The sequence below is a fragment of the Oncorhynchus keta genome, chromosome 7 (genome assembly GCF_023373465.1).
Source record: "Oncorhynchus keta strain PuntledgeMale-10-30-2019 chromosome 7, Oket_V2, whole genome shotgun sequence".
NCBI lineage: Eukaryota > Metazoa > Chordata > Actinopteri > Salmoniformes > Salmonidae > Oncorhynchus > Oncorhynchus keta.
The window spans coordinates 8,740,858-8,761,848 of record NC_068427.1 but is presented as its reverse complement, the minus strand read 5'-3'; the positions used below and the strand labels follow the sequence as shown (position 1 = coordinate 8,761,848).

Here is a 20,991-nt window from a genome sequence, read left to right as displayed (position 1 = left end):
AAGCTCGTCTCCTATGCCCATCTCGACACCTGCCCTGGCACTGCCTTACGGCACCGGTTGCTTTCAGATCAAGTCCCTGCTTGATTGTGATTTGTTCAGATGCCAAGTATCCAATGTACTCATAGCTAAGGTAGCCCTACTCATAAGGAGCTATCTTGTCCCTGCCTGGTTTCCAACCACTCCCGTGTTTCAGGTACTTTCCAGTCTCTTTGGGCGTTATGAATATGGACCCCCCACACATGTTTGGCAGACAATCATTTTGTGGTGTCTTGAACTTTTGGTTGTTGGTGGTCTTGCCTTTCACACTGCTGGAGTGGGGGGGGGGGGTCAGAGCATCTGGGCAAGTGGATACTTCTGCACTTGGCATGGGTGTTTGTGAAATTCAGACACTTCCTGTAAGGCTCAGTATTGTTTTATCTAGCTTTACTGACATCTCTGTTTTACAGGAAGAACAGTGTCATTATAATACTCATACTGATTTTCTCTCTTTCAGGCATGAGCTCTAACACCTGTTCGTAGGACCTTGGAACTTCATCCAAGATCTGCATCACTCCGCTGACCGCCCAGAGCCACGGTAAGCTGAACAGAGTGTAGTTCACTTCACAAACCTTATGTAGCTCCAAGTGAAAAGCTCTCTTGAATTGTCCACCATGGAACTCTAGCACACCAGCTATTCTTGAATACTCCACAAACAATTCAGACTAGTTGGACTGTTTATTGGGGAAGGTCGTTGTGACTGCTCCAAGGCTGCCCTGTGAAGGCTGTTTGACTTCAGACATTGTGGGATTTTGATTTCTTTGAATGCTCAAATTGACCCTGACCCAGCTCGTTCCTGAGAGAGATGACTTTAAGCTTGCAGATCACTTGGAGGATCTGCAGATTATATCAATCTTCAAATAATGTGTGACTGTAACTGCCTGTAACTGCTAGGGTTTGCTCAGTATAAGACACGGGCTGCAGTGGCTCTTTCCGGGCCTTTGAGTGACATGGCTTGACATCGGCAACAAAAGGACCCACAATCGTCTCTCTTTCACTCTGCAACAGGACCCAGCCCCTTCAACAACCCATTAATATGTAAAAAGGCAGACAATATGAATATCATATCCCTGTGTTAGGTTACACAAAGGCTTTCCTAAGGCTGCCTTAGTGAAGGTAACACTATAGCCAACACAGGGGTTGCGTTACCAATGCCTGATACTTTAATAATGAAGGGTGTCCATTAGGGCTGTCCTTGCCACCCCAAAAATATTGGCTGAAATTTTAAAACATGTATTTTTCCATATATAGATGCATGTATGTGTTTTGAATAAAATCAGCTATATGCACTGAGCTTGTCTGATGCTTTAACCTCTTGCTCCTACCTGGCACGCAGGCGTCCCATCTAGACATCTGGAAATGCAAATGCGCTACGCTAAATGCTAATAGCACTCGTTAAAACTCAAACGTTCATTAAAATACACATGCAGGGTATTGAATTAAAGCTACACTCGTTGTGAATCCAGGCAACAAGTCAGATTTTTAAAATGCTTTTCGGCGAAAGCATGAGAAACTATTATCTGATAGCATGCAACACCCCAAAAGACCCGCAGGGGACGTAAACAAAATAATTAGCATAGTCGGCGCTACACAAAACGCACAAATAAAATATAAAACATTCATTACCTTTGACCATCTTCTTTGTTGGCACTCCTAGATGTCCCTTTTTTATCTCGATTAAATCGGTCCATATATAGCCTAGATATCGATCTATGAAGACTGTGTGATCAACGAAAAAAAATAGCGTCTTATAACGTAACGTCATTTTTTAAAATTAAAAAAGTTGACGATAAACTTTCACAAAACACTTCGAAATACTTTTGTAATGCAACTTTAGGTATTAGTAAACGTTAATAAGCGATCAAATTGATCACGAGGCGATGTGTATTCTATAGCTGTACGTCTGGAAATAATGTCCGGGTAAATCTCAACCAAAATATCCGGTCGGAGACCTGAAGAAATGGGCTGTCTCTTCTTCGTTTGACCAAGAAACAAAGCCTAGGCAAATGACAAGACTGTTGACATCGTGTGGAGGCTGTAGGAATTGCAATCTCGGCTCCAGGTAATTTGCTTTCCCATAGACAATACATGCAAGTGGCGCATTGATATATTTTCCAATTTTCAGTGATCAGATTTTCCTGCGCTTTTCGATGAAACGCACGTTCTGTTATAGTCACAGCCGTGATTTAACCAGTGTTATAAACGTCTGAGTGTTTTCTATCCACACATACTAATCATATGCATATACTATATTCCTGGCATGAGAAGCAGGGCGCTGAAATGTTGCGCGATTTTTAACACAATGTTAGAAAAAGTAGAGGGTCGACTTAAGAGGTTAAGCTCACTGTTTGATAAAATAATTAAGACACACAAATTACTCAAGAGGGAGCCCGATGGCCATGCTGTGTTAAAAAAAACGACAGCAAGTGCCTGTGTGACTGGCATTGTCTCTCTCCTCCCTGTTGCACCGAACAGGCACCACAGCACAGCAGGTCTTTATCGCGCTGTCCGTGCTGATGCTGCAACATAATTACAGCTATTTAGTTTCTTACTTGTATCTCTGACTGAAAAGTTCTGTTAAAGAAATACCTAATTTGTTTAGGAAAAACATTCCCTCAAACCTTGCTCTCTTTGTGAAACATGTATGCAAGCCTATTATAATCACACCAATAAATTGGTTATAACAAACCCCGTAACACGTGACAGCAAAATGGATGCGGAGGACGTGAAAAAGATACTCAAAACGGGGGAATGTTTACTGGTTTCTCAGGAGGGAAAGGGAAATTCTGATACGGTGTAAGTCATTTGACTATTGGAGATCAAGAACAAGGAGGGTATAGGAGCAAGGCAGCATTAATATTTTGTGCCAAACAGACCCTGTTAGATTACTATCTTCATTTTTATTATAACAATTTGGAACAGTATAAACAACACTAAATCAATTATAACTGTACCAGAGAGTCTGTTCTAACTCAAAGAAATATATAAAGCCTTTATTACAGCAAAAACTAACATAACAGTTGCATTCATTCGTGAATGGCAGTTTATTTATTGCACAGGCTAATTATCCAAAGCTCCCTTTGTTATTTCATTTGAAAACTAAAATGCTTGGTTGCCTTTCAAAGCATGAATGAGTCGTACGCTGTGTGATGGATGACATGATTGATTGATCAGTGGCCTATATTGAAATATATATTGAAATATAGCCCCAAGTAAAGTTACGGTCTCAAGACTGAACAGGATGCGCACTATAGGCCTTCAGCTCGATGGTGGTGATATAAGGCTACAACTATAAGAAGCCATAATGACATGACTTTATTATAATGACGATCATAATAACAATTGTAATAATGACAATAAGAAGGAGATTGCATTTTTTGTGTGACAAACAGGTGCTGTCTTTTTAGATGACAATAAAAATGTTCTGCCCGTTTGGAACAGTGTGAACAACACTAAATAAGTCACAAGTAATACCTGTTCTAACACTTAACAGCCTTTATTACAGCATAGCGAAGATTAAAAACGAAATTTGTGAAATTGCTTTAGCCGACATTTTTAAGGTTGCGTGAGGCTTGGTGCTCAATGAATCAGTAGGCTATTAAACTGGCAACAGAAACAGGATCTGTTTTATTTCTGTAGATGATATATATATATATATATATATATATATATATATATATATGGATGATTTATAAAGCCAGGCACAGTTAACAGTTAGGCTATTGATTAAAGACCTGATTAAGTTGGGGTTTCCTCTCTCCTCACTTTTCTTAGACAATTAAGGCTGTTTCCTCGTCTCTACGCGTCGCCGCTGCCTCTGCGACCGCTGTCCATCTCGGAAAAAAGCGCATTTGTTATAAAATAATATCATATTTATTAGTGTTGCACCATTATTTTTTTAACATAATATAACCATTTACATTTTAGTAGCGCATGTCTTAGTCCTCCGCAATGGATTAGTCCACTGAGACAGGAGTGACTCAGACAGGTGTCTTGTGCCGCATAGAAAATATATATTTGCGACTGCTCGACTAAAGAAATTCCAGCCGACCAACAGCCTATTGACCAAACAATCGACCAGTCGACTAATTGGGGTCAGCCCCAAATGGGGTCAGCCCTAATGTCCATTTGACCGGCGCAACTATGAGCGCCGTATCATAAAATGGTGCGTTATACCGAATGATGTTAACCTGCGTCATCCAGTGCTCTCGGCTTAGACAAACAGAAAAATATTTTTGATATTTTTTCTCCGGTCTTAAAGGATAGCAATTCCTGGTCTACCCAGTTTCTATTTTTGGAATGCTCAACTAGTAGGGGGCCCAGATTCATATATTTCTCCCCCTGGTGGAAATCCAAACCCTGTTAGGTTGATTAGGGCTTTAAGTTTAGCTATTATCAAGATGAGAATTATTCTCTTTTCCCTCCACATTTTTCCATGGAGTCGGTTCTCTGCTTAGTATTTCCTTGTCTAACCTTCCAAGGCACCAGATGTCTACTACAGGCCGAGGTGTCGTTGATGCCTGTTGGCATTTGGCACCCTCCTCTCTTCACTTTAGAAAATACCCTCTTTTTCTCAGCATTGTGCTGCGAGGGAGGAACTGTCCAGAGAGGAGGAACTTGGGCTCTGAGACGTCTGCACTCTCTCTGGGGGAGAGCAGAGTGCTGACTGAACACCCAGTCCGTTCTGCAGCTCCTGGGGCGGTGGCCGTGGCAGCGTTACGCTGGCAGCGTTAAGGGGCAGAGATTGTCATTATGTTGTATTGTCCTGTGGCAAATCTCCCTCAGCCTCCATCAGGAGCTCTGCTGGCTGGAAACCTGTGCGATCTCTCTCTGCCGTGGCCTCTTTCTTCCATTCTCTCTCTCCCCCTCACCTATCTCCACTGGAAGATATAGGCACATACATACAGACAGACGTCGGGGCCAGCACCGTTCATGCTGAATTCCACTAGTGGCGACTCGTGATTTTTAGAGAAATTGCTTGGGAGGGGTGTGTGATGGTCACACTGCTGATGTTCATTGTGGCAGGGAAAGGGCCTGTGGTGTCCTTTCTCCTTCTCCTCCCCTTCACCTACATTACAGTAATGAATCTTTACTGTAGCATCGGCAAAACAGTTGCAACACACTGGGTTAGTCATCACAGTGAGTCAATGAGTCCCGCCACAGGCAAGCTCAGCAAACTGGGACAGTGCACACACAGGATGCTGGCAAATGCTGACGGAGGTACTGTAGTGGCATGTAGTCATAGTAGACAGGCGGACAGATAGGAGGACAGAGAGCGAGACAGGCGTATAAGCAGGCAGACAGACAGGCAGGCATATAGGCAGACCGAGACCGTCCTACAAGATTAAGTCACGGTCCAGCTATTTCTGTGCATACAGTTTGCATGTGTATGCCAGTGCATACTGGCCCAGTCAGTGCTCTCCCCAGGTGTGCACTGACGGATGGCGAGGAAGATGAAAAAGGCGAGGCAATTCTTCATGGGACCGCTTCTCTTTATTTAAATGAGTTGTATTTTTTTTTCCCCCACTGCAGAGATAACATTTTTTGATGAATTAATCTTCACAAGATGTCTTGCAGTGCGCGGGCGGTGATATTTCATTTATGACAATGGTAAAGATTGTCGTTAATTTGTAGGCAGCCTGCTGGGGGAATCGTTAGAACCGAGACCCGTCTCACCTTGGGCTCTGTTCCCTCTGCTTAGGTTTTGAACAGAGGGAAGGTGTGTGTGTGTGTGTGTGTGTGTGCGTGCTTTCATATGATGCATTCATTCATTTTCACAGCCCTCTTGCTAACTCACTCACTCACTCACTCACTCACTCACTCACTCACTCACTCACTCACTCACTCACTCACTCACTCACTCACACACACCTTGCTAACTCACACTCTCTCTATATTCCAGCCAGGCATTATATCAGACCAAATGCAGGCATTTTCCGCTACATATGTTTTCAGTTTCTCTTCTTAAGTGGAGAGGAAGAGCAGGATAAGGCCTAGTGACTCAGACTTTATGTAAGAGCTTTGACTTGCAAACTCTTTAGTTCTCTGCTTCGTCTTCGTATTTGGCTTGGTCAACTGCAGTCGCGTGGGGAGAGTTAGAGTGTGGGAATCCATTTCAACGGGGAAACATGATCGGATACCATCTTCTAGGTCTTTGCTTCGGAGATGTTTGCCCGAGTATTATTGCAGTGCTTGATTTACGAATCTTACAGACATACAAATATCATACCGCCCAAACATAACCTCCCCTGATATTGTAGTGGTGCGAGGTATGATATTTTGTCTGTCTAACTTTCGCACTCATCATTATGTCACGTTTCATTCAGGACTCTCCATAAATCATGGGAGCATCCACATGAATGTAAAACAGTTTAGAAACAAATCATATTGTACAATAAAAGGGACTCCAAAAATGCCATTCGTTTATTTTGCCGATCAAAATAATCTGAAACACAACCAAAAAAAAAACAGCAAATGCATCCAACAAGTCTGTAGAGTCACAACCTTGATGTAGTCATTGCGTGCTGTTAATATCGGACCAAATAGCAAATACTATAATACACATAGAAGTGAATTTGTCCAAATAGTTTTGGCCCCTTAAAATGGGGAGACCATGTACAAAAAGTGCTGTACTTTCGAAACTGTTCACTCGATATGGGTGGAAATACCCTCAAATCAAACCTGACAGTCTGCACTTTAACCTCATAGTCATTGTTTCATTTCAAATCCAAAGTGCTGGAGTTCAAAAAATGTGTCACTATCCCAATACTTTTGGAGCTCACTGTATATATGTGTAGTATTTTTGTTGTCTCTTTCCAGTGTATAACTCTTATTTTGGAAGTCCGGGGAGCAGGTAGCTGCCTAACGGTGGCCATTCAGGCAGCATGATGGTCTAGAGCACATATGTCAGAGTCAAGGCCCGCGGGCCACATCCGGCCCGCGAGAAGGTTTTTTACGGCCCCTGGGATGATCTTGATTTATTATTAGAACCGGCCCGCAGACCGCAGCAAGCCGGCAGCCCGCAGATCTTTTACACGCACCAATACTACATTTCCCACAATGCAACGGTGACGCACCGAGCAGTAGGCTGCTTCATTTCAATATTTATTGGCACAGCAGTTGTCAGCATCACAGTAAAATTAACTTTCAGATACCCATCAAAAATGGCAAAACGGAAGGTGGACACTGAGAACCGGGGTTTCAAACAAGGTGGGAGTCGGAGTATTTGTTCACGGAGGTAGCTGGAAAACCTGTGTGTCTTCTGTGTGGAGAAAGTGTGGCGGTACTGAAAGAGTATAATCTGAGACGACATTATGAAACGAAACACGCGGACAAAAACAAGAATATGGACATGGAACAAAGGCTACAAAAGGCAGAGGAATTAAAACGAGGCCTCAAATCTCGACAGGCTCTGTTCAAAAAAGCCAAATCACAAGGCCAGGCTGCTGTCAAGGCCAGTTTTATTTTGGCAGAAGAGATCGCTAAATCAGCCCGGCCATTTACGGAGGGGATTTCATCAAAAACTGCATGATTAAAGTTTGTGACGAAGTTTGCCCAGAAAAAGGCAACTCTTTTTAAATGTGAGTCTGAGCAGAAACACCATTGTAGACCAGTTGTCCATCAATCTAAAGAGCAGCTTGTGAAAAAGGGAAAAGATTTCATTGCATATTCCTTGGCTGTGGATGAGAGCACCGACATTTCTGACATTGCCCAGTTGTCAATTTTCATCCGCGGAGTGGACTCCAGCCTAAGCGTGACAGAGGAGTTTTTGGCTTTACGTCCTATGCATGGCACAACTACGGGGCATGATTTGTATGAAGAGGTGTCAAGATGTGTAAATGAGATGGAGCTGCCTTGGGAAAACTCGTGGGTTTGACAACCGACGGAGCACCTGCGATGTGTGGACACAGGAGCGGACTGGTGGCGAAGATACGGGAAAAGATGCAAGAGGAAAACGCGACAGGTGAGCTGACAGCTTATCATTGTATCATACACCAGGAAGCGTTGTGCGGTAAAGCCTTGAAAATGGAGCATGTAATGAGCATCATCACGCGCACAGTTAACTTTATCAGAGCCAAAGGTTTGAATCACCGCCAGTTCAAGGCATTTCTGACGGAGTTAGAAACGGAGCATGGTGATTTGCCTTATCACACAGAGGTGCGATGGCTAAGCCAGGGAAAGGTGCTTCAAAGATGTTTCGAGCTTCGTGAGGAGATTTGTCTGTTCTTGGACAGCAAAGGGAAAGACACAACACAACTCCGAGACTAAATGTTTCTGTGTGAAATGGCTTTTCTGTGTGACATTACGAGTCATCTGAATGCAATGAACTTGCAGCTGCAGGGTCGGGATCGTGTCATCTCTGATATGTACAGTACAGTGAAGGCATTTAAAACCAAACTGACTCTGTGGGAGACGCAGATGCGGAAAGAAAATTTGAGCCACTTTCCCAGCTGCCAGACCATGAAAAGAAGCTCTCTACCAGTGCGTTCCCGAGCGCACAGTTGGCTGATAAAATAGGTATGCTTGCCGCTGACTTTCGACACCGATTTGCTGACTTTGAAGCACAAAAAGCAGGTTGGAACTGCTCGGTAACCCATTTGCTGTTGACGTGGAAAGCTCACCACCAAACCTCCAAATGGAGTTGATTGACCTCAATGCAATGATGCACTGAGGGCAAAATATGCGGCAGTGGGTGCTGCGGAGTTCGCCCGTTTCCTCCCGACACAATGCCCCAGCTGCGCATCCAGGCTGCTCAAACGTTGTCTATGTTTGGCAGCACATACCTGTGTGAACAACTGTTTTCTTTGATGAACTTGAACAAAACATCACACAGAAGTCGACTTACTGCTGAACACCTCCACTCAATTCTGAGGATTTCCTCAGCTCAGAGTACCCCGAACATTGATGAACTTGTGGAAAAGATGGGACACCACCAAGTATCACCCTCAACCTCAAACAAGTGAACATTACTGTGCAATCACATATTTAGAGTTTTTACTCAGTTCAAGTTTAAAAGTTAAAGTTTAATATTTGTTTTCACTGCATGTTACTTCTCCTTAAACAAAGTGTTGTTTTTGATTAATAGATTTTTGCACTTTATTTTATTGTATTTCAATCCAATTATATTTAAAAAATATTTCAGTTGAGTGGATGATAGAAAATTGCTATTATTGTTTTTTCTTTGAAGTAAATTTAGCCCACTTTTGCTAAAATAGAAAATATAGGCTACTGATGGTGCCTTGAATACCGGTTTCTTTCATTTAATGTTCATGTTATGGGGATTTTTATATAAAGGAAATTTGTCTTTTGTGTCTGTTGAAAATTAAAGATTACTGACAGAGCCATAAGAAAATATTGCTTTATTTATCTGATCATATTGGAATATATTTGTTAGGTTTTCAGTAGGTTCAATTAGGTTCACTAGACTATATGCGTCATTTAAAAAATTTTCAATGAACATTCGAACAGTCCGGCCCTCGGCTTGTAGCTAAATTTTTTATTTGGCCCTCCGTCCATTTGACTTTGACACCCCTGGTCTAGAGGTAGAAGCTATTGGCCAGTCGGACATAAAAAAAATGTGTGCCATGATTCTCCCGTACTGCCCGCGTCTGAGTGATGGAAGCGTGGAGAACAGGCCGTGGCTCTGGTGGCTGAGGTCCTTAATGATCTTCTTGGACTTCCAGCGACATCTGGTGTTGGAGGTGTCCTGGAGGGCAGGCAGTGAGCAACCAATGGTGCAATCGGCTATGTGTACCACCCTCTGTAGCACCATGCGGTCAGCGGCGGTGGAGTTGCCGTACCAGGCTGTGATACAGCCAGACAGTATGCTCTCGATGGTACTCCTGTAGAACACTCGAGGACAGGCCGAATTTCTTCAGCGTCCAGAGTTTGAAAAGTTGATGTGCCTTCTTCAGCACGGTGTCCATGTGGATTGACAATTTTATCTCCTTGGAGATGTGTACACCAAAAGGAACTTGAAGTTTTTCACCGTCTCCACGGTGCCCAGCCTGGTTCATCCTGAAGTCCACAATCAGCTGCTTTGTGTTGCAGACATTGAGTGAGAGGTTGTTTACCTGCCACTACACCGTCAGAGTGCCTACCTCCTCTCTATAGGCCGTTTCGTCGTTGTTGGTAATGAGGCCTACTACTACATCAGCGAACTTGATGATGGAGTTGGAAAACCTGTGTGTATACAGGGAGTACACGAGGGGACTGAGGACACACCCTTGTGGGGCCCCCATGTTGAGGATCAGTGTGGAGGAGGTAATGTACCTCTCAAAGCACTTTATGATGACGGAAGTGAGTGCTACGGGTCAGTAGTCATTCAGTTCACTTTCCCTTTCTTGGGCACAGGGGTTGATAGTGGACATCTTGAAGCAGGTGGGGAAAGCGGCCTGAGCTAGAAAGAGATAGAAAATGTCAGAAAACACAACAGCTAGCTGGTCTGCACAAGCACGGAGGGCGCAGCTAGGGATGGTGTTTGGGCGGCAGCCTTGCGACGGTTAACACACTTGAACGACTTACATACGTCCTCCGTGGAGACCGTAAGCACATAGCCCTCGTTGTCTTTTAGGGCTCAGAGTTGTTACGCTCGAAACATGAGGAAAGGGTGTCTAGGTCGTCCAGTAAGGTGGCGTTGGTGTCCGCGACGTGGCTGGCTTTCATTTTGTAATCCGTGATCGTTAAAAATCCCCTGCAACATACGCCTCGTGTCCGACCTGCTGAATTGCTCCTCCATTTTGCCCCTATACTTATGGACCCCAGGAAGAGTAGCAGCTGCATGTGCAGTAACTAACTGGGATCCTCATAAACTACACTGAACTTGAAAAGGGACAGGCTGATTAGGACATGTGCAGACGCGCGGACACACACACACAAACAGAGGACAAGCGCGCACACGAACAAGCACGCACACAGACACGCACACAACGAACAAGCACGCTCACAGGCACACACTTTTCACTGGCACTGACTCAACTCCAGCCACTTTAACAATGGGAATTGATGGGAAATGATGTAAATATATCACTAGCCACTTTAAACAATGCTACCTTATATAATGTTACTTACCATACATTATTCATCTCATATGCATACGTATATACTGTACTCTATATCATCGACTGCATCCTTATGTAATACATGTATCACTAGCCACTTTAACTATGCCACTTTGTTTACATACTCATCTCATATGTATATATTGTACTCGATACCATCTACTGTATCTTGCCTATGCTGCTCTGTACCATCACTCATTCATATATCCTTATGTACATATTCTTTATCACCTTACACTGTGTATAAGACAGTAGTTTTGGAATTGTTAGTTAGATTACTTGTTGGTTATTACTGCATTGTCGGAACTAGAAGCACAAGCATTTCGCTACACTCGCATTAACATCTGCTAACCATGTGTATGTGACAAATAAAATTTGATTTGATTTGATTTTCAAGAAGAAGCTCAGGTGGCTTTGAGTGTAGCTGGCTGCCGGGTTTAATGCTCTGTGGCTGATCACATTCCAGCTGGGACTAGCATAACACCCCATGTGTTAGTAACGTATGTGTCTCTGTGTGATCCGGTGCGTGTTCACGTGAGGGCCTCGTGTCAGTAGGCCTACAGTATACTGTAATATTACGTGTGTTTGTCATGCTGCCTGTGTCTGTGAATAGTGGCAAATGTGTAAAGTGTGTGTGTGTGTGTGCATGCCTGTGTGCCAGCATGTGTAGATCGCGTGTAACCAGATCTGTGTGAGAGGGCATACCTCTTGCTAGGGCGTCCGAGCACACGGCCAGCCAGCCTGCCACTCCTGCCTCTGGCACCCACATACTGGCAGCTCCAGACCACTTTGTCACCCCCATCCCCCGGTCTTTTTCCCACCCTCTTCCATCCCTCTATCCCCTCTTCAAATCCCATACCTAGTCAGTTGTCCAACGGAATGTGTTCAACTGAAATGTGTCTTCCGCATTTAACCCAACCCCTCTGAATCCATCCCCTCATCCCCCTCCCTCATTCTCTCCTTCTCCACCTCCTACAGTCTCTTCTTCCCCCTCTCTACACCCTGGTTGTGATTGTGGTCTAAGGCTGGCTGACTCAGAGCTTCAAGCACAGACAGACAGACAGACAGACAGACAGACAGACAGACAGACAGACAGACAGACAGACAGACAGACCAGACCAGACCAGACCAGACCAGACCAGACCAGACAAGGGGCCGAGTCACATGCAGAGCAGAACACTTAGCTCCTCCGTAGCCTGCAGTAGTTCATAGTGATTTGATCCTAGCACCTATGTTTATAAGTGTAGACACCAAGGTCATTCACATCAACCATGATTTTTTATTTATTTTTAGGTTGCTTAGGAATGTCAGAATTGCTGACCAGTTTCCTCTTTTCCTCACTCTTTCTATTCCCACCCTCCCTTTTTGTCTTTCTGCTCTCTGCTTATTACTGTAAAACCGCACTGGACGAAGGTGTCAATAACGTTGCTGCAAGAGTGTATTATCAGACAGGTGACGCGAATATCAATATCATGTGTTTAGCCCTTTGTGTTTGGCCCAGAGGACTGTTTTGTATTTCCCTTGGCTCGTCAAATCCACTCAGCTCGTTCACTCGTTCCGCAGGTTAGCCACGGTGGAGCTCCAGTGAATCGGACGGGACAATTATGTGATGTTATGTTGTTGTTTTGTCTCGCTCATGAAATCTCCACAAAGCCGTTTTCATGAGTGGTGTTTTGTCTCGCTCATGAAATCTCCACAAAGCCGTTTTCATGAGTGGTGTTTTGTCTCGCTCATGAAATCTCCACAAAGCCGTTTTCATGAGTGGTGTTTTGTCTCGCTCATGAAATCTCCACAAAGCCGTTTTCATGAGTGGTGTTTTGTCTCGCTCATGAAATCTCCACAAAGCCGTTTTCATGAGTGGTGTTTTGTCTCGCTCATGAAATCTCCACAAAGCCGTTTTCATGAGTGTTTTTTTTTGTCTCGCTCATGAAATCTCCACAAAGCCGTTTTCATGAGTGGTATTTTGTCTCGCTCATGAAATCTCCACAAAGCCGTTTTCATGAGTGGTGTTTTGTCTCGCTCATGAAATCTCCACAAAGCCGTTTTCATGAGTGGTGTTTTGTCTCGCTCATGAAATCTCCACAAAGCCGTTTTCATGAGTGTTTTTTTGTTGTCTCGCTCATGAAATCTCCACAAAGCCGTTTTCATGAGTGGTATTTTGTCTCGCTCATGAAATCTCCACAAAGCCGTTTTCATGAGTGGTAGATGTTGATGTAGATTTTGATAGAGACCCCCTCTTTATTTAGCTCAGAATAGATTGAAACACAGATCTCGCTAAAACACTCTCTCATTCACGGTCTCTCTCTCCCTGACACACACAGGGGACGGGCTGTTTATGACACACACCCACACACACACACACACAGATGAGAGGGGACAAGGAAGACGTTTTGATTCAACATGTGGAGGCCGCATCTCATCTGAGCTGAACTCATAATTCTGGTGCTTCAAATAGATTAACCACACACACACACACACACACACACACACACACACACACACACACACACACACACACACACACACACACACACACACACACACACACACACACACACACCTTCCCACAGCACCACTGCCGTTGCCAAATCAAATCAGATTGCCACGCGTTTGTTTGTTTGTTTGTGTGTCTGTAATCGAAATGTGCTCCACAGAGAATGAAGACCAAATAATTTCACACCCAACCCCCACCCCCTTCTCCTCCCTTTCTCCCCAACCAGGGGAGTACAGCAGGATTCTTATCGTTCTTCACAATCAGATTACATGTTGGAACTGTTATAATTACAGCTTTAGCTGATTAATGGGCAATCTATAATTAGGACAGGGGTACACACACACACACACACACACACACACACACACACACACACACACACACACACACACACACACACACACACACACACACACACACACACACACACACACACACACACACACACACACACACACACACACACACACAGAGGGAGAGAGAGATAGAGATAAAAATCCAGAAAATAGATGTTAAATTCTACAACCACCTACAAGGAAGTGATTCCCAAACCTTCCATAACAATGAGATCACCTGCAGAGAGATTAACCCAGAGAAAACTCCCCGAAGCAAGCTGGTCCTGGGGCTCTGTTCACAAACACAAACAGACAGAGCCCACAGAGCCCCACAACAGCAACACAATTAGACCCAATCAAATCACGAGAAAACAAAAAGATAATTACTTGACACGTTGGAAAGAATTGACCAAAACAACAGAGAAAACTGGAATGCTATTTTGCCCTAAACAGAGAGTACACAGTGGCAGAATACCTGACCACTGTGACTGTCCCAAAATTGAGGAAACCTTTGACTATGTACAGACTCAGTGAGCATAGCCTTGCTATTGAGAGAGGCCACCGTAGGCAGACCTGGCTTTCAAGAGAAGACAGGCTATGTGCACACTGCCCACAAAATGAGGTGGAAACTGAGCTGCACTTCCTAACCTCCTGCCCAATGTATGAGCATATAAGAGACACATATTTCCCTCAGATTACACTGACCCACAAAGAATTTCAAAACAAATCAAACATTGATAAACTGACATACAGTAACTTTTTTTCTTTATTTTGACTATTTTCTACATTGTAGAATAATAGTGAAGACATCAAAAGTGTGAAATAACACATATGGAATCATGTAGAAACCAAAAAAACGTTTTTAAACCAATCAAATCAAAACATATTTTATATTTTTGATTCTTCAAAGTAGCCATCCTTTGCCTTGATGGCAGCTTTGCACACTCTTGGCATTCTCTCAACCAGCTTCATGAGGAATGCTTTACCAACTGTCTTGAAGGAGGTCCCACATATGTTGAGCACTTTTTGGCTGCTTTTCCTTCTCTCTGTGGTCCAACTCATCCCAAACCATCTCAATTGGGTTGAGGTCAGGTGATTGTGGAGGCCAGGTCATCCGATGCAGCACTCCATCACTCTCCTTGGTCAAATATCTCTTACACAGCCTGGAAGTGTGTTTTGGGTCATTGTCCTGTTGAGAAACAAATGATAGTCCCACTAAGCACAAACCAGATGGGATGGCGTATCGCTGCAGAATGCTGTGGTAGCCGTGTTGGTTAAGTGTGCCTTGAATTCTAAATAAATCACTGACATTGTCACCAGCAAAGCACCATCACACCATCACACTTGGGGTGGCAGGGAAGCCTAGTGGTTAGAGCGTAACCGGAATGTTGCAAGTTCAAATCCCGGAGCTGACAAGGTACAAATCTGTCGTTCTGCCCCTGAACAGGCAGTTAACCCACTGTTCCTAGGCCGTCATTGAAAGTAAGAATTTGTTCTTAACTGACTTGCCTAGCTAAGTAAAGGTAAAATAAAAAAATTAACACTTCCTCCTCCATGCTTCACAGTGGGAACCACACATGTGAATATCACCCGTTCACCTACTCTGTATCTCAGAAAGACACGGTGGTTGGAACCACAAATCTCACATTTGGACACATCAGATCAAAGGACAGATTTCCACCGGTCTAACGTCCATTGCTTGTGTTTCTTGGCACAAGCAAGTCTCTTATTATTATTGGTGTCCTTTAGTAGTGGTTTCTTTGCAGCAATTTGGCCATGAAGGCCTGATTCACACAGTCTTCTCTGCACAGTTGATGTTGAGATGTGTCTGTTATTTGAACTCTGAAGCATTTATTTGGGCTGCAATCCGAGGTGCAGTTAACTCTAATTAATTTATCCTCTGCAGCAGAGGATAAACGTTATTTGGCATCATCTAGAAACGTTCTTTGGCAACATCTAGAGTCTAGAGAGACTGGAGAGAGAGAGAGACTGGAGAGAGAGAGAGACTGGAGAGAGAGAGAGACGAGAGAGAGACTGGAGAGAGAGAGACTGGAGAGAGAGAGAGAGACTGGAGAGAGAGAGAGACTGGAGAGAGAGAGAGACTGGAGAGAGAGAGACTGGAGGGAGAAGGATAGTGACTGAAGCGAGAGAGATTTTCAAGGAGAGAGACTGGAGAGAGAGAGACAAAGACTGTAGGGACTGGCGAGAGAGACTGAGAGACTAGACAGAGACTGGAGACAGAGACCTGAGAGAATTGAGAGAGAGAGAGAGAGACTGGAGACAGAGGGAGACAGAGGAACTGAGAGACTGGAGAGACTGAGAGAATGGAGAGACTGAGAGAAAATGGAGAGACTGAGAGAAAATGGAGAGACTGTGAGAGATGGAGAGCGAGTGAGAATGGAGAGCGAGTGAGAATGGAGAGACTAGAGAGAGAGACTGGAGAGAGAGACTAAGGAACCAGAGAGAGAGACTGGAGAGAGAGAGACTGGAGAGAGAGCGACTTGAGAGAGAGACTAAGGGACTGGAGAGAGAGACTGGAGAGAGAGCGACTTGAGAAGAGAGACTGAGAGCCTAGAGAGAGAGAGCGAGAGAGAGAGACTGGATCAAAACCTTAGATAAACCTTAGTACAGGATCAGTGAGTACAGCCTTGCCATTGGGAAGGGTGGACACAGGGAAACATCCATGTCGAGGAAGGGCTGTGCAACCACTGCACCACAGCAAAATATAAAACAATTAGAGAGTTTCATTTGCCTAAATTTGGAACCCGTATTCAAGGTTTCAAAGACGTCTCCGAATAGGATAGGCTACCCTGTCAGGACACTGTGGGTTGGCAGCGCACTACATTGCTGCCTGCCATAAGATAAGGTTCAGTGTCTGACAAACCAACCAACTTGCATGTGTCCTTTATGCTTATTTTTATTGTTCAATGTATGGTTATTTTTACGCTTGGTTATTGTTGTTAATGTTGTCCCATTGATAATTGTCATGACATTGGCCTGGGGGGTAGATTTATGACAGTCATAAATACCTCTTCCCCCCTTTTTCCTCTCTCTACCCTACTGATATTACATTTGCAAACCCCTTGGTTAACATAGAGATTCTGGGAACATCAGTAGGTGGGGGGAAATGAACTATATTGTGGTAATCCGAACAATTGAACATATGCGGTGGTACTTAATGAATATGATGTCAGTTCGGTTGTCATCTGAGACATTCTCAATCAATGATAAGATGACATAAACTCTACAGTGGAAAGTCTACACATCAGAGTTATCGGATTCACATGGAATTGTTGTTCAATTTAAATGTTTGAATATGAAATTATTTGTGATGGGATGAAATGTGATTTTAGCTTTTAAAATGTGAGATGTGGGTTTTCATAAGATAGGGCTCAGTGGCCCGCCCATGTGAAGAGACCGAGGTTGTAAACTATGAAACACATCCCTTTTCTCCCTTCCCATATAAAGCCTTAACGACCACATAACTTACCGTTCCCGGGATGTAGGACGACGGTCCTATGTCAGAATGGTTCAGATAATAACTACAGAACAAAGCCAACTCTCACTTGAGCTTTGGTTGCGAATGGTATGAACTTTGAACTCTTATTCACTACAAAAGTGATACCTCCTAGCCGTTGAGTTAGCAACAGCCGCTGCCACAGAGGGTTAGGAAGGAACAGACAGAGTATCCCGTCTATCACACAACGACGTTACGTACCCAACGTATCCAATTGACAGCCAGAGACATTCTTCAAAGGACTCGGTTTGGCAACACAGCCTTCCATCTACCACCAACCTACCGAAGCTCAGAGTAAATATTTATTGCATTTTCCTTTTCCAAATGGGCGGTAATTTAGAATGCATAAGATACCGTATTTACGATAGCTCAGCTTCTCCTTTGTTCCTCAGTCTTCCCGTTCCTTCACTCAAACCCAGCCCCTTTTCTTTTGTGTAACAAGCTGTCATATCTGTTCCGCCCGCTAGGGACGTTTTCCTTTATGACGTAATTTGTAATCAAGTTATGATTTAATTATGTGTATGTGTAATTCTGTGTGATTTAGTCAAATCAAATCAAATCAAATGTATTTATATAGCCCTTCGTACATCAGCTGATATCTCAAAGTGCTGTACAGAAACCCAGCCTAAAACCCCAAACAGCAAGCAATGCAGGTGTAGAAGCACGGTGGCTAGGAAAAACTCCCTAGAAAGGCCAAAACCTAGGAAGAAACCTAGAGAGGAACCAGGCTATGTGGGGTGGCCAGTCCTCTTCTGGCTGTGCCGGGTGGAGATTATAACAGAACATGGCCAAGATGTTCAAATGTTCATAAATAACCAGCATGGTCGAATAATAACAAGGCAGAACAGTTGAAACTGGAGCAGCAGCACAGTCAGGTGGACCGGGGACAGCAAGGAGTCATCATGTCAGTCCTGGGGCACGGTCCTAGGGCTCAGGTCCTCCGAGAGAGAGAAAGAAAGAGAGAATTAGAGAGAGCATATGTGGGGTGGCCCGTCCTCTTCTGGCTGTGCCGGGTGGAGATTATAACATAACATAGTTAGGTATTTAGTTAACCTCTTGGTGTTAGGGGGCAGTATTTTCATTTGTGAAAAACAAAACACGTTCCCGTTTTAAACAGGATATTTTGTCAGGACAAGATGCTAGAATATGCATATAATTGACAGCTTTGGATAGAAAACACTAACGTTTCCAAAACTGTAAAGATAGTGTCTGTGAGTATAGCCCCAGGTTTTGAAAGTGCTGCGTTCCAATGACTCCCTATTCAGCTGTGAATGTACCATCAACGAGATTACGCTTTCTACGTATTCCCCAAGGTGTCTACAGTATTGTGACTTAGTTATACGCATTTCTGTTGAAGAATAGCCATAGGCGGCCACATTGCGTAAGTGGTCACATGGTGGCTCCGAGAGAGATTCTCGCGTAAAATACAGAGGTAGCCATTACTCCAATCGGTCCTAGTGAAAGACAAATTGTCCCGAAGGATATATTATCGAATAGATATTAGAAAAACACCTTGAGGATGGATTCTAAACAACGGTTGCCATGTATCTGTCGATATTATGGAGCTAATTTGGAATATTTTTCGGCGTTGTGGTGAACTTACACAAATGCTTGTCTAGTGTTGGTTGTAAAGCATATTTTGAAAATCTGAGATGACAGGGTGATTAACAAAAGGCTAAGCTGTGTTCCAATATATTTCACTTGTGATTTTCATGAATAGGAAGATTTTCTAGGAAGATTTATGTCCGTTGCGTTATGCTAATTAGTGTCAGATGATGACAACGGTCCCGTTCACGGGATGGGGTGTCACTACAGGTTAATAAATAATTAAACCCAATTTTGTATTGCTGATTCAAACTGTTAGCCAGGGTTCTTAAAGATAACTAAGAATGTACAACTTTCAGATGAGACTGAATTAAGATGACGATTAATATTGACTGCTATTGATGTAAAATATTAGTAGGTCTTTAAGAGTTTATTCGGAAGATAACAGCTCTATAAATATTATTTTGTGGTGCCTGACTCTCTAGTTAATTACATTTACATGATTAGCTCAATCAGGTAATAGTAATTACGGAGAATAGCATGTCATATCACTTAATCCGGCATAGCCAAAGACGCGACATAATATTGATTATTATTATTAATTATGTTAATATTGTAAAAAGTAAGCTTTGGCAATATGTACATTGTTACGTCATACCTATAAAGCTAATTGAATTGACTGGAGAGAGACATACTGGAGAGAGGGAGAGACTGGAGAGAGAGAGAGGGTGAGGGAGGGAGGCCGTGAGCAGGCAAACAGGCCCAACCCCCACTCTTACACTAGCCCAAGCCAATGGCATGTATCATATGCTCCGCAGGCTCTGCTCACACTTACTGGTCTGACAACATTGGACACTTTATGGCACCCAAAGCCTTCACTCTCTCATCCTGGGATATCCAAGGCCTGAGGGCATCTGTCTTTAATCTAAAGAGAAGGAACCTGGACTTCACCAAGTAAATTAGAAATACAGACCTTGTCATCCTACAAGAAACATGGTACAGAGGAGATGGACCCACTGGTTGCCCTCTACATTACAGAGAGCTGAACATCCACCAAACTACCAGGTTTGAAACAGGGAAGGGGCTCAGGGAGTATACCTATTTGGTGTAAAGCAGACCTAACTCACAAGGTGAGACCCAAATGCAGACACAGGAGGCAAATGGTTGAGCTCTGATTTTTATTATAACAAAGGGAGCAGGCAAAGGCAGGTCGGGGACAGGCGAGAGTTCATAAACCAGGTCAGAGACCAAACCCTACCAGACGATAGGGCGGTCTCGAGGTCAGGCTAGGCAGGGGTCAGAAACCAGATCTGAGTCCAAAACAGTACAGGGGGGATAGGCAGGCTGGTAGTCAGAACAGGCAGAGTGGTCAGGCCGGCGGGTTCGGAGTCAGGAAAGGCACTGGTCGAAACCAGGAGGACTAGAATCAAACAGAGCCTGGAAAAAATAGGAGCAAGGAAAACGCTGGTTGACTTGGCAAACGAGACGAACTAGCACAGAGAGACAGGAAACACAGAGACATAAACACCGGGGATAATAAGCGACCCCTTGAGGGGTGGAGACCATCACAAGGACAGGTGCACCAGATCAGGGTGTGACAATTAAATTATTCAAAACATTTTACATTTGGCTAGAAATTCAAATGGAAAATATCTCAACAGGGAAACATTTCCTCCTGTGTGCTACCTATATCCCCCCTCCCCCCCACTAGAATCCCCATACTTTAATGCAGACAGCTTCTCCATTCTAGAGGGGGGATCAATCATTTCCAGACCTAGGGACATGTACTAATCTGTGGTGATCTAAATGCCTGAACTGGACAAGAACCTGACACCCTCAGCACACAGGGGGACAAACATCCAACTGGAGGTGACAGCATTCACTCCCTCATATACTCCCCTAGACACAACTGCGACAACATAACCAACAAAAACGTATCACAACTCCTGCAGGTCTGTCGCATGCTGGGTATGTACATAGTCAATGGCAGGTTTCAAGGGGACT

At 43.9% G+C, this 20,991-nt stretch overlaps 1 protein-coding gene across 2 annotated transcripts in view; it reads left to right on the top strand.

Annotated features, from left to right (window-relative positions):
• Positions 1-20,991, top strand: part of adarb1b (adenosine deaminase RNA specific B1b) — a 173,957-nt gene that overhangs the window by 61,061 nt on the left and 91,905 nt on the right. For both annotated transcript variants that reach the window (XM_035773173.2, XM_035773172.2), the window contains exon 2: positions 494-574. The gene's annotated coding sequence lies outside the window, so the exon portion shown is untranslated. The remainder of the gene's footprint in view (positions 1-493; positions 575-20,991) is intronic.